The sequence below is a fragment of the Opisthocomus hoazin genome, chromosome 1 (genome assembly GCF_030867145.1).
Source record: "Opisthocomus hoazin isolate bOpiHoa1 chromosome 1, bOpiHoa1.hap1, whole genome shotgun sequence".
NCBI lineage: Eukaryota > Metazoa > Chordata > Aves > Opisthocomiformes > Opisthocomidae > Opisthocomus > Opisthocomus hoazin.
In genome coordinates, this window is record NC_134414.1 from 28,956,549 (window position 1) to 28,970,715 (window position 14,167).

At 40.3% G+C, this 14,167-nt stretch overlaps 1 protein-coding gene across 3 annotated transcripts in view; it reads right to left on the reverse strand.

The window, feature by feature from the left end:
• STARD13 (StAR related lipid transfer domain containing 13) overlaps positions 1 to 14,167 on the reverse strand; it is a 267,832-nt gene that overhangs the window by 134,309 nt on the left and 119,356 nt on the right. The window lies entirely within an intron of this gene.

Sequence of the window (14,167 nt, forward strand, 5' to 3'; positions counted from 1 at the left end):
TCACTGATTATCCTATAAGTGCTCAGGATTTGCACTCGCGTAGCTGAGATATGAATTGGCTTTAAAGTACTTTCTGTGTACTCTGTGCTTGGATTGCAGAAGAAATAACCAGAGATTCGTGTATTTCAGTCTTTATTTTTCCTCCTTTTATGTCCTGGGGAACTTATGACAACTAATATACTCACTGGTTCCTAGTATGTTACCAAACATAACATGTTGGATGATAAATTAAAACCAAATGGAGTTCTGAATGTTTTGCTTTCAAACCACTAGTAAGCCCGTATTGCTTTAAAAATAAACTTTGTTCCCACTTTGCTCAGACTAGTGACAGTTCACGTGACAGGGAGGCAACTCTGGCCGTGATGCCTATGAATGATTTGAAAACAACTTTTTAAAATAGCAATTGTGATGTGAGGGATTACACGTCTCCAGAAGATTACAAACGGGAAACAGACTCTGTGCCTCACCAGCTTAGGTGTAGCTCAGCTAGGAAGCGCACAGTCACATCGTAAACCTCCCTCTTACTTTGTTCATAATTGGCAGCCTTGTTAACAACATCAGCAAAGAACTGTTTACTGAAACCTGGAAGCTACGAGGTCATACCATAAACTTGCCATGTCCTTACACTCTTTCCTAAGTATCGACTAGCAGCTGCTGTGAAAAACAGAACACCTGAGGCTGATGGACTTACGCTCTGACAAAGGACACTGTACCAAGTACAGTAAATTTTAACACTTTGGATAACTAACTACTGGTTTGAAAACTGAATCTCAAATTGCACTTTAAAACATGCAGTATGAAATCTGCATGGCTACTGCCTTTGTTGCTTAGCTAAACTAGTCAATGTGTAATTCACAATCTGTCTCCCCAGAATAAACTGGAAATGGAGACATACATTTATGTGAGGTTCAGGTACGCTGGCTGGTTACTGTCAGAACATGTAGCTTTAAGTGCATGTTCAAGTGCCCCTGAAGTCACAGGTACCTTATTAGCTCAATCTCCTGCTTTGCTTACTTGAGCAGGTACCTTAAAATGAAGCCAGAGGTACTACAAGCAGCGATCTCTAAAATTAAACTTCTGCAATGCTAGTGGCTCACTGATTTCCATATCAAATGCACTCCGGTGGCAGCTGAAGACACGGCTTTTTCCCTGCCTGTCACTGATGCAGGCAGGTCTTTGGTGCTGTCACTTGGCTAGGATTATGGAGAGAAATAAGCACCACCGGAGGGCAATTCATCCCCCTCGTCTCACACATCTATTTCAGGATGTCAGGACCTGCTTTCAGAGGTACTTACTTCTGTCTTGACTGTAAAGGACCTTGTGGGACTAGCTCAATCCTTTTAGGAGGCATCCCCACCAGACTCACTGCTTTCAAGTCAGGGCAGATGCTTTTCACGCTGTATGTTCTTTATAACATGAATCAAGATTGCAGATAGAGCATAACATCACGCATGTATTCTGGGGACTAAACAAAACCTAAGTGGTAAATGAATGAAGATTTCTTTTCTCAAGTATTTCTGTCAGTCGGTACATCTTATCTGACTTGGCTGCTACATTCCCATTTTGAGATCCAGCCTTATCTGGAGATCGAGTTGAAACTGTGCTTCAATAGGGCTGGCAGGTACGTCAGTGGCTGTGCCACGTACCTCAGCAAAGCCAGGGAAATGCTGAGATGGATTTTATTCACACCTTCATTGTCAAGGCAAGTCTTAGGATGCTGTCCTTGGGATGGGTGCCTTTGTCTCTGCCATTTCACTACCAGGGTCTGCATAGAGAAAGACTGACAACTGCTATGTGCTGAGGAACCCAGGGAAGAGTTAAATGTTATCTTTACATGAATTACTATATTCCAAAGCCAGCTACTGATTATTTCCTACTTACCGTATTATTGTTGACTGTTTTGTCCCCTGAAATTGTGCAGACATGTTATGTTTCACTTGAGCATCTACTGGCAAAACTAACTGAGAGATGAGACTTCCCGTGCAAAACAATGCCCTCTATTAAAGAAATAAGTCATTAAATAGAAGCATCTATAAATAGAAAGGGTTGTGAAAACAAATAGGGGAAAGCATCTGGTTTGCAACATCTTTGCACAATTTGCGGTAGCTAAATCTGGACCCAATTAATGACCTGTTTATTTTCCAAAATTTCAATAAAATGCCTTGGCAAAAACTTAATCTGTCTCTGGGGAACGTCTTATTTCCTTCCATATGTTGCCCAATCTGTCACAGCAATAAACTTCTTCCCATTTTCAAGATCCCTAACAACTGCACCAAGTGATCCTTTCCTTAAAAGCAGAGATAATGGTTCTCGCCCTCCAAAAGTCATGATCCTCGCTTAAGAGAAAGCGACACGAAGAAGTGAAAGAGCAAATGAGTGCGCTGTGTTATAGTCTCTGCTGTGACCTAGAATCCAGAGATTGAAAACAGTTCCTACCTACAATTCATCCCAGCTGTTTTATAATCCCTCTGAATTTGATAGTTTCTTTAAAATGCTGCCATGCCATGATAAATGTATATGCCTTGGGTTTGTAACACTTGTCCTGCTGTCCTTGTTGTTTAGGGTGCCCACAAAAGAAACAGCTTAGGCCATTCTGTAATTATGTACATTTACGGTTTTGTATAAAACAAAACAGATGTTTCAGAGTCAATTTTATTTGGTGGTGTCTTGTCTGACCTGGATTCTGCAATGCATTTGATCTCTATTTGAATCAGATTAGGTATAGTATCCTTCATTTTATTGTACGTCAGAAATATGGATGTTCTTATGCCTTCCGATTTCTGATGAACTCATGCATCCTACCACGCTGATATAACAGATAATATTTTTGAAAAGAATATGCTGTTGGCTTAGAGGTTAAATGTAACAAAACAGATGAGTCCACATGAGCCAGACATTTAACCATCTAAATTTACGAAGTATTTAAGTGCTATGCTGAATTAAGGCCATAATCAAATTATCAGTTGTATTCTGAAATAAAAGCACTTGGAGCTGTTAGGAATATATAGAGAGACCAACTGCAGTTACCAAAATACTCATTTGCCAAGCTGATGTAAAACTATATGCTCCTGACTCTAGGAACTAATGCTTCTTTATTTCCAGGAGTGACAGAGTGAGTCAAGTCAGGATGATAAAAGCCATCCTTACATCAGAACCCAGAACATTTCTGCTGATTTTGGAGAAGCTGCTCTTTATTTTCCTAATGAAACTGGCAGGAAAAAAATGGTCCAAACCTTTAACTGATATGGAAGCTGTGAGAGCTCTTCCCAGGAAAGAAACTGGGTAAAACCCTTAGCACCTCAACACGTGGCAGAAACCCAGGTAGAAGTTCAGCGCACGTGCATTTGGTTACGCATGTTAATGGCGATTACTGACTTTTTGAAAGTTGACTGTATCTTTTCAGCTATATAATTTCCCAGTCTGTTCAAAGGTAGCTGATGGGCTCAATGCTGTCATGGGCCTTTGAAAATCTCAACTGAGAAAAGTAATAGAAGGTGTGGTAAAGGTGGATGAAGTAATAAATAATACAGAAAAGAGGTATCAGTTGTCATTTTAATCCTCCTATGATATCAGAAATACAGTGATGTTCAGTAAAATTTTAAACCTACAAATTCAAATTTAAAAATTGAGGAGAAATAATGTGTGCCACACCTTGCTTTTACTTGAAAGTACACGATCTGAATCACTAGTTATACTATTACACAGCAGCCCATCTTCCGTCAGTTTTCTTGTAACCATCAACTCCTCTAGTGCCTGCCCATATTGTATTGTTTTATTCTATTCCTGCTACTTTATTTAAAGAGTTATTCTGTAGATGTGCATTTACCTTCTCTCAGACAGTGACTTCCACAAATGGAAAATATTTTTGTTTCCTGTAAAAAGTGGTGCCAGCCTTTGCTGAAAATCCTCACTTCACTACATCTATAAAGACACCCTACCCTCTGTGACTTCATTTATAATTTAAAGCACTTATTACATGAAGGCATAACTATTCTCCATTAAAAGCACTCCTTGCTAAATTTTAAGTGAATATCATAGGCATACTCAACTCACAGTATTTTAAAATCACTGGTGACTTCTTTGTTTTGTGCCTTGAGACAGACAGATAGTTCCATATTTGTTTCTGAAGTAGCATTTGCAAGTTGGGATTGCTGCAAAATATTTGCTAAAAAAGAGTGTGAATAGTTCACGGACTTGTCAGAATCCATCTGTTTGAGTCTATTAATGTATGCATTCCCAGCTGTGGTCTTTCCAACATCACAAATAAAAAGTTTCTTTCTTAATACAAATCCAATGGCTGAAATCTCCCTGTAAAACTGAATTATTTAGATAAAATCTGTCCTTATGTTAAAGAGACCTCTTAAGATGCGCAAGACGATGAGATGCCAATCGCATATTCTTTCATCAGTCAACTGACACATAAATGACTCACAGTCTCAAATAATTTACTACAGCATTATTCTGGATAAGCTATGAAACAGCATGTCATCCAGTTCAGGATGAATGGGACTGGGATGGGGGAAGAGAGGCCCATTTACCAGAAGAATGAGAGGCACATTGAAAATAACGTAAAAGTTGGGACAAATGCTCAGGTCCCCATACCTCTATGCAGTGAATCCAAAATAAGCTTACACGTGTATGCAATGCACTTTCAGGAAGCCCAAGCTATGAACCAATGCAGGAGATTCCGAAATTTTTAGGAACCCTTTTTTGCAATGTTAAGTGTAATTCTTCAGTATTTTGACTGAGAGGGGCGTCATTTGTAACACTGATTTTGATTTAACTCTTCCAACGTTCCCTGAAGCTACTCCCTTCCTGGAACTGGCAGTTACCCTGAATGTCTTCCTCAACTGCAATGATGGGAGTCCAAATATGAAGATATTTCAAGCCACTCAGCTCAGATTCACACAGATCTACATATGTTATAAGGTATATTTGAACTATGCTTCTGTGCTCAAGGTAATATCCCTTTAAATTCTTTCTGTAACAAAACCAATACTCCAATTCGTTGTTTTTTTTAAAGTGCTGCTGTATTAGATGACCTGTGAAGGCTCAGTGTCTTCTGCCTCATCACAGCGTGGGACATGAATCCTTTCTCCCCAGAAAACATGCTGCTTAGCTTCCCGGGGCACCAGTGCCATTCATTTAGCTCTAGCAACAGAAGAAACCAATTATCCCCGCATTACTTTAGAACTCTGAGAAGTAAAATTTGCAAAGTATTGACAAAATTAAGAAAGCTATTTTGGAGTTAGTGAACTTATCTTGCTGCCAGAGAAACACTCTCAGATTAAACAATTTTTTAGTTAAGCATAAATTTTAAATTGTGGTGGGTTTGAAACAGATTAGGAATCAAATTGTTATCACTTAAAGAAACACAATGATTATAAGTTTCAGTGCCTCCTCTTCCACTGTACTACAGCATGCTGCTGGATCTGTAAAAACGATCTCTGGACACAAAAACTTTCCAACGTACTTACTTAACAGAAACGGGGAAAAAAAAACAGTATCTCAATGAAATTGTCTGTTGAAATATAGTTCACTAATCACAGAATCACAGAATCACAGAATAGTAGGGGTTGGAAGGGACCTCTGTGGGTCAGTTTTGATCGTCATGCTCGCTGAAAGCATCTCAGGCTTTTCAACTCTCATGAATTTTGGGCTACTTATACATTGCTAAGTGTAGTAATTGCCGGAAGTAATCTCAGGACTCTACGTCAAAGGACAGAGAGCTGGTTTGTACACACTGCTCCAGACCATCACCCTGCAGGTGAGAGAGGCTGTATCTACACTGCATAGTTTTGAACCTCATGTGGTTACCTTGGGATGCAAATAGTTTTTGGCATGTTTTCTCACTTTAAGTCACCCAAATAATTTAAGAGCTGTGTCACAGTCCCTCAGTCTGGGGCTTTTATGGTATTAAACTGGGGGCATGTGTTGCACACCTCTGCACGTAGCACTGGGGCACGTGGAGGTGATTTAGTTTAGTGAGCTGAGCACGACTCACATTAATTCTAGTGTATTTAAATGTGATTAAGTCCTGCCGCAAAAGCACAGAAAATAAAACTTCAAGGTAGCATTCTGGCCTTGAGGGACTTAATATGCCTTGAATATTGCACTAACTTAGAAAAATCAGTTATTGTGTCCAGTATTCTGTGATGCATGTTGTGTACACATACTAATTGAAATTACTGTATGTAAATTAGTGCCCTCTACTGGAATGACAGGCAGAGTATTTCACACGAAATTTTTTATTACTTAAATTAATTAAATTGATTTTTGGAGGTTTGGGTTTTTCAGAACCAAGTGTCATGAATTGCAGATGTTCCTGATCCCTTCTTGTACCATAGTTACCTGCTGTGGTCATATCTGTATACATTCAGTCTTTGCGTATTTGCAGTATAAGCTGCACCACGATGGTCTGATTGTCAAAATATTTTGGTTTTGAACAGCAAACACAATGTGCAAAGGAGCTACAGAAGTGCAGTCTTCTGGCGGATGCTCTAATGTCAGTCAAGGAGTTTCCTACAATGTTATACTCTTAAGCTTGTAATAATCAAAAGAACCTATCACAAATTCTTTATTAATTGAAAATAATATTCCCAAAACTAAATTTTCAAGAATCATAAGACAGGTATCACTTCTTTAAAATCACAAAGCTAGCTTAAAACTATGACATTTTACAAAACATCTATTTTTTTGTTTTCTGTCTTTTCAGACACTGCAGTTCACATTTTCAAGACTTTCTTTTCAAATTTGATATTAAAATATGTTTCAGTTGAAGTGAAAGCTGGCTTTCTCAATGAATTGTGACTCAGGGAGATGACTTTTAAAGGAATTATGATAAATAGCAGCACAGGAATTGGCCATGCTATGACAGAAACACAGAGAAATCAGGAAAAGCAAGACAGAACATCTGTCTCACAAGAAATGCAAGAAACACAGAATACAAGAAGACAAATGTAAGTCAAACCACTGCTGCGAAACAAGGCCATTGCCTGGCAAGTACCACACAAACCAAATTGTTAAGTCAACTAAGTTCTCAGAATCCTTAAAAACTTTACCATATAGGACATTTTTGAATATGTCTTTTCATTCAAACAAAAAGCGATAGCACAAAGTTCAGAACTGAGACTTCACTGATTCCTGAAACTAATTACCATGTCCCACTGCAGCTGGGAAAGCCGAGGAGTGGGAGTCCAGTCTCCAGGGCCTTACTGAGTCCAGAAATTTCCCATGTTTAGGAATTTGCTGGCCAGCCACCAACAAGGCTGTATTGATGAGAGTTATTATGGTGTTCATTTAGCAGCTAAAAGTTTATTGTGGATATAAATGTTCTATATAAACATTCTGGCATAGATATTATTATTAATAAAGTCACTTGCGTGGGTATATGAAAAGCGGTCTGTAGGATTACAGACATACGAACAAATACAAAACACCTAACAGGAAATAACTGAGAAGATACATAACTGAATATGCCATAACTGGCATTAAGAAGCAATCTTGCGACAGAAAAACGTCATTGCAGTTTAATGTCAGACAAATAAGTTACGTGTTTATATCAGTCTATATGAGCTCCTATATATCATGGAAAAATGAGTACCAATAAACACATCTATCTAAATGTACAGGAACTTAAATAATATTGGACTATATATACTGCTTCTCGAAAAATAGTACTGTGATTTGCTTCCAATATTATGGTCTGCAAACATCAGCAATAATTACAACGCTTACAGGAATCCTCCATAAAGGCATCGTGTAGCATACTGACAAGGTATCAGCCTTCTTCTAGTCACACAGGAAACATCTACAGGTGGAATGAACTGAGGCCTTCTATATGTGCGGAGAAATGAGAGATATTTGTCTACTGAGAACTGAAAGAACCTTGTGGATGGTCAAGGAGCCATGCAAAGTCAGTAGCAAAAAAAAAAAGGCAAGCTGTGCTATAAAAACAACTGACATCATAACTTTCTAGAGAAAAAAAATGAGTATTTTTCAAAGACTAATGTGTCAATGAAATCGGCGAACAGCCAAGCTCCAGAAAGAAGACCTATCAAGAATCTTTTCTAAATAGCTATCAAACAGAAACTGAGTGATTCAAACAGTATCCAGTCCTATCAACAGCACTTTTCCCCTATTTTATCAGCAAAGTTCTGTATCTCATAATGTTATGAAATTAAGTAATCAAAACTGAATTTCTTTTAGGAAAACAACCTCTGGTATAGTTCTGTCTGATGGGAGAAGGACTTGTTCAAACACAGAATTTATGTATTAAATGTAAAACCAGAAGATGAATGTTGTTGTTGCCCCAGGAACCTCTGCTGCTCCTCCACAGTCACTCCAAACCTTACACGGCAAACGACAGCAGAGCCATGGGAGTGGGTATGAGAAAATTACATCTTTCTCTGGACTTTGAGACAGCAGCGAGGCCTCAATCACGCCCCTCCGCAGTCTCATGCCAACACAGAAATACTTGGCAGGTCAAGCATATTGGTATTTTTGTAATTGTATTTCTGAAATTAACTTCTTGTTGCTGAGGGTCATGAGAACCCGGCAGCAGCAGAACTAACAATGGTCACATTTTGCCACCATCGCCCCCTGTTCAGATTCAAACCGCTGGTCTTCAGGGAGTGCCTAGGGAAGGAGATGGAAATTACAGAATGCTAACATAACATGCATGCAAAAAAAAAAGTCTATTTTAAAGAAAGTCACCTAAAATACATCTTAACATTAATATAGAATATGTAGCATGATTAATGTAATTTATGAGATCAATGACTGCTTTTCTGGCTATTACATTTTCTTTAGGATTGATACAAGAGCAGAAAATTTCCTGGCATGCTTGACAAGTGAATCACTCATAAGTCTCTTTCTTTCTTCCCCGAAGCACTCCATCCTGAATAAAGAACATCTTTCATAACTTTTCTCCTTGACAAAGGACAGTCTTTTCCCACTGATGGGGTCGGGTTAGGGGGCAATTTACACATACACATCTTATCAACATACAGGAGAATCAGCATCTTGCACTCTCCAGTGCACTGGTGGGGACACAGACTGCAACATCTCTACTTTGCTTTCTGAAAACTCATGTGCATGACTGATTTTAAAGCAGAACGTAAAAGTATGCCCACCAAACAGGCCACAAGAAATACTAGATTTTTCACATGCACATCTTCCACACTCCCCAATGAAAATTGACCTTGGAAAATTATTTTATTAAAAAAGCCACTATTTTCTTGAATGGCTTTAATTAGAATAACCTGCCGCATTTGCACTATACACAAAGGTCTTAATTAAGAAGACATTTTGGCAACAGAATAATATCAAGATGCAGCAGGCTTAATGCTGGCCCTGTATTGGGACTCCGGCCTTTGCTCAGGGGTTCTCTGAGGACCTGGGAGTCTGGTACAAGTGTTTCCTTTGGGATCTCCTGACATTGACCTCAGCATACATCACACCAGAAATAATGACTTCTGCATTGCATGGCATAAGTTTGCAAAAGTAAGTTCATAAAAATGTTTCATTTTAACTGAAAACTAAAAACTATGAGGCACCTAAAGATCTGATGCTTCTTTAATTAAAAACTCCAGAAATATGGCTGGTCTTGCCTCCATACAGGCATGACAGAAATCCGTGCAAAAATTCATATAGTTCTGGTTGTGACCACTAGTTTTTTAAGACCCACTTTTCTCTTCCATTTTCCCCAGGATCAACACCCCAGCTATTGCCAGGGAGCACCGTGTTGCCAGAGGTGCAACCATAAACTTAGGCTTGATCTTTCATACCCAATAAAAACACAATAACCCGCAAACTAACCACAAGTTACTTTTCAGAGAAGAGACATTGTCTTGGCATCTTTGCCAAATGCTGAATGTGGCAATTACTTTCTGCTGGACAAATTATTCTCCATTTTCTACCCTACTTCAGCTAATGTTCAGTTTTGTCTCTGACATAAATCCATTTCAGTCACATTTGAAGAGATACTTGTAGCTGCAAATCAGTGTATAAGGTCTTCTTGAACAGTAAAGGATGCCCGAAGAGTAGGTTCTCTAAACATTTCCATGTAAAGATCTCAATTTTGGCTTCGTTACACTCAAAATTTTCTTTTAATCATGAGCCTGCCTTATGCTCCTATTTCAATTTTGGTGCTGCAGGTCCTCCATTTATAAGATAAAATTAGACCATGGAACATGGTCCCACTGTACATTTTCATGCTACTCAACTGAGAAACTAATGCTTCATCCTTTGAAACAGAAACGTGTAATCTCACAGCAAAGGCTCAAGAGTCACTCTGGAATCAGTCTCCGAAAAATCTGTCCAAACCTGGCCAATTTATAAAACTTTGAAATGGCAGTCTGAGCAAACTGCTGAAGACTTGGTAGAAAACTTGCCCACAAATTCCATTTGCCTAGGGCACGGCCAGAACAGGGTGGTAGCATCTGAGATCTTTCCCCAAACTCACCCCAGGCGGTGTCTTCCTGAGAGCTCTGCAGCTCGGTGGGAGCTGGGGCAGGGCTCGGGGGTACCCCGTCCCATACTGCTGCCAGCGTGCAGTCAGGCAGTGGAGAGGATGTCAGTGCAGAGGTAAGACAAGTTGTACCCAAACAGCTAGGGGAAAGCAAATGGGGATATAATCTCTTCAAGAACACAGAACATAAAAAGTATTGTGGGACATGAAGCTCGAGTGAGAAGAGATTTGGTAAAAAGGCTGAGGGTGTATCTATGCTGCAGACACAGCCTGACAGAGCAGAAACCCCGGCAGCGATCTGTGTGGACTGCTAAAACCACAGCTAAAAGCTAAACCTAGGAAATTAGAGACAAAACTTTCTATTATTAGAAGAATGTTAGGGTCACAAAGTTAAGCGTTCAAACTTTAGGAAATCTCAGAATTGAAGTCACCTGTTTAATCCTAACTCAGCCCTGCTCCCACTAGCCACTAGGAAAAAGTCTTAACCTCTTCTGCACGTGCACTTCCCTAGGATCCCATCTGATGATGGACAATGATCTAGTCGTGTATCAGAGTCACGTACTCAACTAAGCCAGCTGCTGCAGGACTCCTGCTACATCCTTGTAGACGTTGGAAGGCACGCAGGAAAAGGCGAGAGACAGCACGCAGGAAAAAAGTGTGTTTATGACACTATGCCTAGTAAACGGTGCCCCTGGAGTTCCATCCCTCTCTCTGGTTTTCTGCAAGTCACTTGAAACCAAATCTAACAAGACCACGGGGAATTGCAAGTTACTCATTCCATGGGTGCAGTACAGGTAGATCCTGGAGACTGATTTGCACGAGCCCTGTGCTATAGGAGCCACCAAGAGCCATAATTTGAATATTAAAGTAGAAAATCCAAGTTCTAACACTCAGAGTTATTGATACTCCTGAGTTCAACCTCACTGTGCATCTGGTTCCTGTCTGTAAAATGGTAACACAATAACTTTACAGTTTCTAGGAACACAATCAAAACATTAATGGTATGAAGTACGCAAGACACAGTACTCCTAAGCACCACGCTCCTGAGCACTTGCGGGAATTCCTAATTCTATGCTCAGTCCAGGATGTGAGAAGGCTGCAGTAGGCTCTAGGTTAACAGATTCAGCCACACGGATCGCCAGTTTGTGCACTGAGTGAGGCAGAAAAGCTCTGTGCAAAATGGGGGATGTGATCACGCCATTAAAAGACAATCCTACACTGCGAGGAGGCTGCACAACAAGGCAGCAACAGGCATCCTTACCTCTGGTGTTTCCTGGCTTTGAAGTACTGAGCTTCAAAGCTCAAATACACTCCTTGTGATTTTTTTTTTTTTTTGGCATATACTAACTGAAAGAATGCCAGATAGGGGGTGGCACTTTTCACCTACATACAATGGATGTAAAAACTACAACTAGTTGTATTTTACTGTAACAGGTGGTCGTGATTGTAGCAGGGATCTCGGAATAACCTTAGGGTCATCACTTTTAAAGAGTCTGTTAAATACAGTAAGTGAAAATCCTAAAGCAATGGCTTTCAGTAATGACACGGTGGTTCAGAACTATGTTAAACCAACAGTATTTTATATAACTTTTCAGACAAATAGGTCTCCACTCTAAAAAGGGAGTTAAAATTCTGGTTCATTTCCTGATCGGTTTGTGAATCCCAACTTAAACCACAAGCACACTCGAAACAAACAGTGTAAACTGTCTCTGCAAAAATTACGAAAAGCACAGAAAAACTAAGGCTGGCATTTGTGGCACTGTAGAGGGTACTCTCATTGTTTAAAAGACAAACTCCGGTCAGTGAATCAGAAAGAGTGACTAAGAGCTGTTGGGCACCGTAGATGCGTCTTGAATAAGAGACAGGATGGGGCAGCCCTGTAAAGGGCAAGGGAGGAGGGAAGGAGCACACTGTAGCAGCCTTTTTATCCACCACTTACTTTCCACAGCAACCCAGCCATGCTGTCTGCCTCTTTGCGAGTGGCCAAGCCAAGGTTCAGCTCTCTCCTTGCTCTAGCCAAGGTTCAGCTCCTTGCTGCAGCTCACACACCAGCTGCCCAGCTGTGTACTGCCGCCCTCTGCTCCAGCACATGGACATCGGGGCAGAAACTCTTCCCGAGAAGCACTGAAGAAAGCCCTGAGCAACCTGCCCGGTCCCCAGTGCCGATCCTGCTCTGAGCCAGAGGCTGGACTAGAGACCTCCCACCGTCTCGTCCAACCCCAACAATTATATAATTTTTATGAATTAAGCTGTGTCATGATTACTTTCTTTACAAGTATATGTTGGGCAACTGGTATCTGAAAGCTTAACAAATAGATAAAAAAGTAAAATACACCACAAGTGCCTACAAAGCCGTCATCTCAATGATGATTCAATCACAAGCCTTTATTTGGCTTGATGGTAGGAACATGACAGCACACTGATGGTTAAAATGGCATTTTGTTCCAGTCATTGCTCTTAAACGTTAGTTATTAGTTACACTGCTCCTCTGACTGTCAGTCAGGGCTGAACCACATTGTCAACTTTGAGGCAAAAAAGGGAACTTGTACAACTATCTGCCTGACTGGGATGGGATCTTTTGCGATGGAGAAGCAGCTGGTCTGGCAACCAGCAACAAATGACACATCTAGGTCAGCTTAAATTCCCTGCCTTCACATTAACGAGAGCTGGAAGAAGAGGCATAGGAATACACATTGCAGCTACAGGGGCCAGAGGGACAAATAAATATAAAAACAAGGACAAAAATCCCAGAGACATAAAAGCATCTGAACAAGAGAACATCTCTGGAATCAACAGATGTTATTTGTACACATTTTGTTATGATGTCAGATAATTCACTTAATTAAAGGGCATGTGTATCAATGTCTCACCAGTGTATTATGAATAGCACTTAAATTATGGCAGTGCATAAACCCAGGACATTAGTATTCTATCCACCTTAAATAAAAAGTCTGACTCCATCAATTTTAATACCCAGTTGCTTTAAGAAGTTGGCTACAGTTTCATGGCAGCCTGCCCAGGTCCTTTGCTCAATCAAGCAATAGTTGTCTTTGACCAAAAAAGAAAAAAATAGGCAACAATATCCTTGCTGAATGTCTGCTGGCATCTGTTATTAATATAGGAATAAGTAGGTTACGTGTAAAGACAGCTTAATATTTTAGGTAACCATAACACGACAAAATTAGGTGGTTTGGTTATTCGTTATTGAAGCTACCCAATTTAGATTCATTTTTCCAAAAATTACCATGCAATTTTTATCTGTTATTCTACTGTATGTATATAAGAACTAACGTGCTGTAGACACAGTTTAGACACCTTTATCATACACTGTTTACCTCTGTAATATACAATACCAGCATGCCACAGTGCCCTAGGCAAGGTCACCAAGCCCCTAACGATGCTGTCAGACGTGGCGGAGGAATCCGTCTTCACAAATTAGTCTTCATTATACGCGATTCCGCTCATAAATCTCGACGTATTGTTTACCGGTACAACTTCACCTCGCACTTGCATGTACCCTCCAGATCTTTGAATTCACGAAGTATTTCTCAGACACAAATCAGCGGTCTGTTTGCACGCGTATAGCGACCGTGCCGCCGCGACAGCGGTGCTCCCAACGCCACCCGACCCACCGCAGCACCCGCCCTGCGCTGCGTCCTTCTGGTCTCCACCTGCGGACGGGCAGGCTGCAGGAGC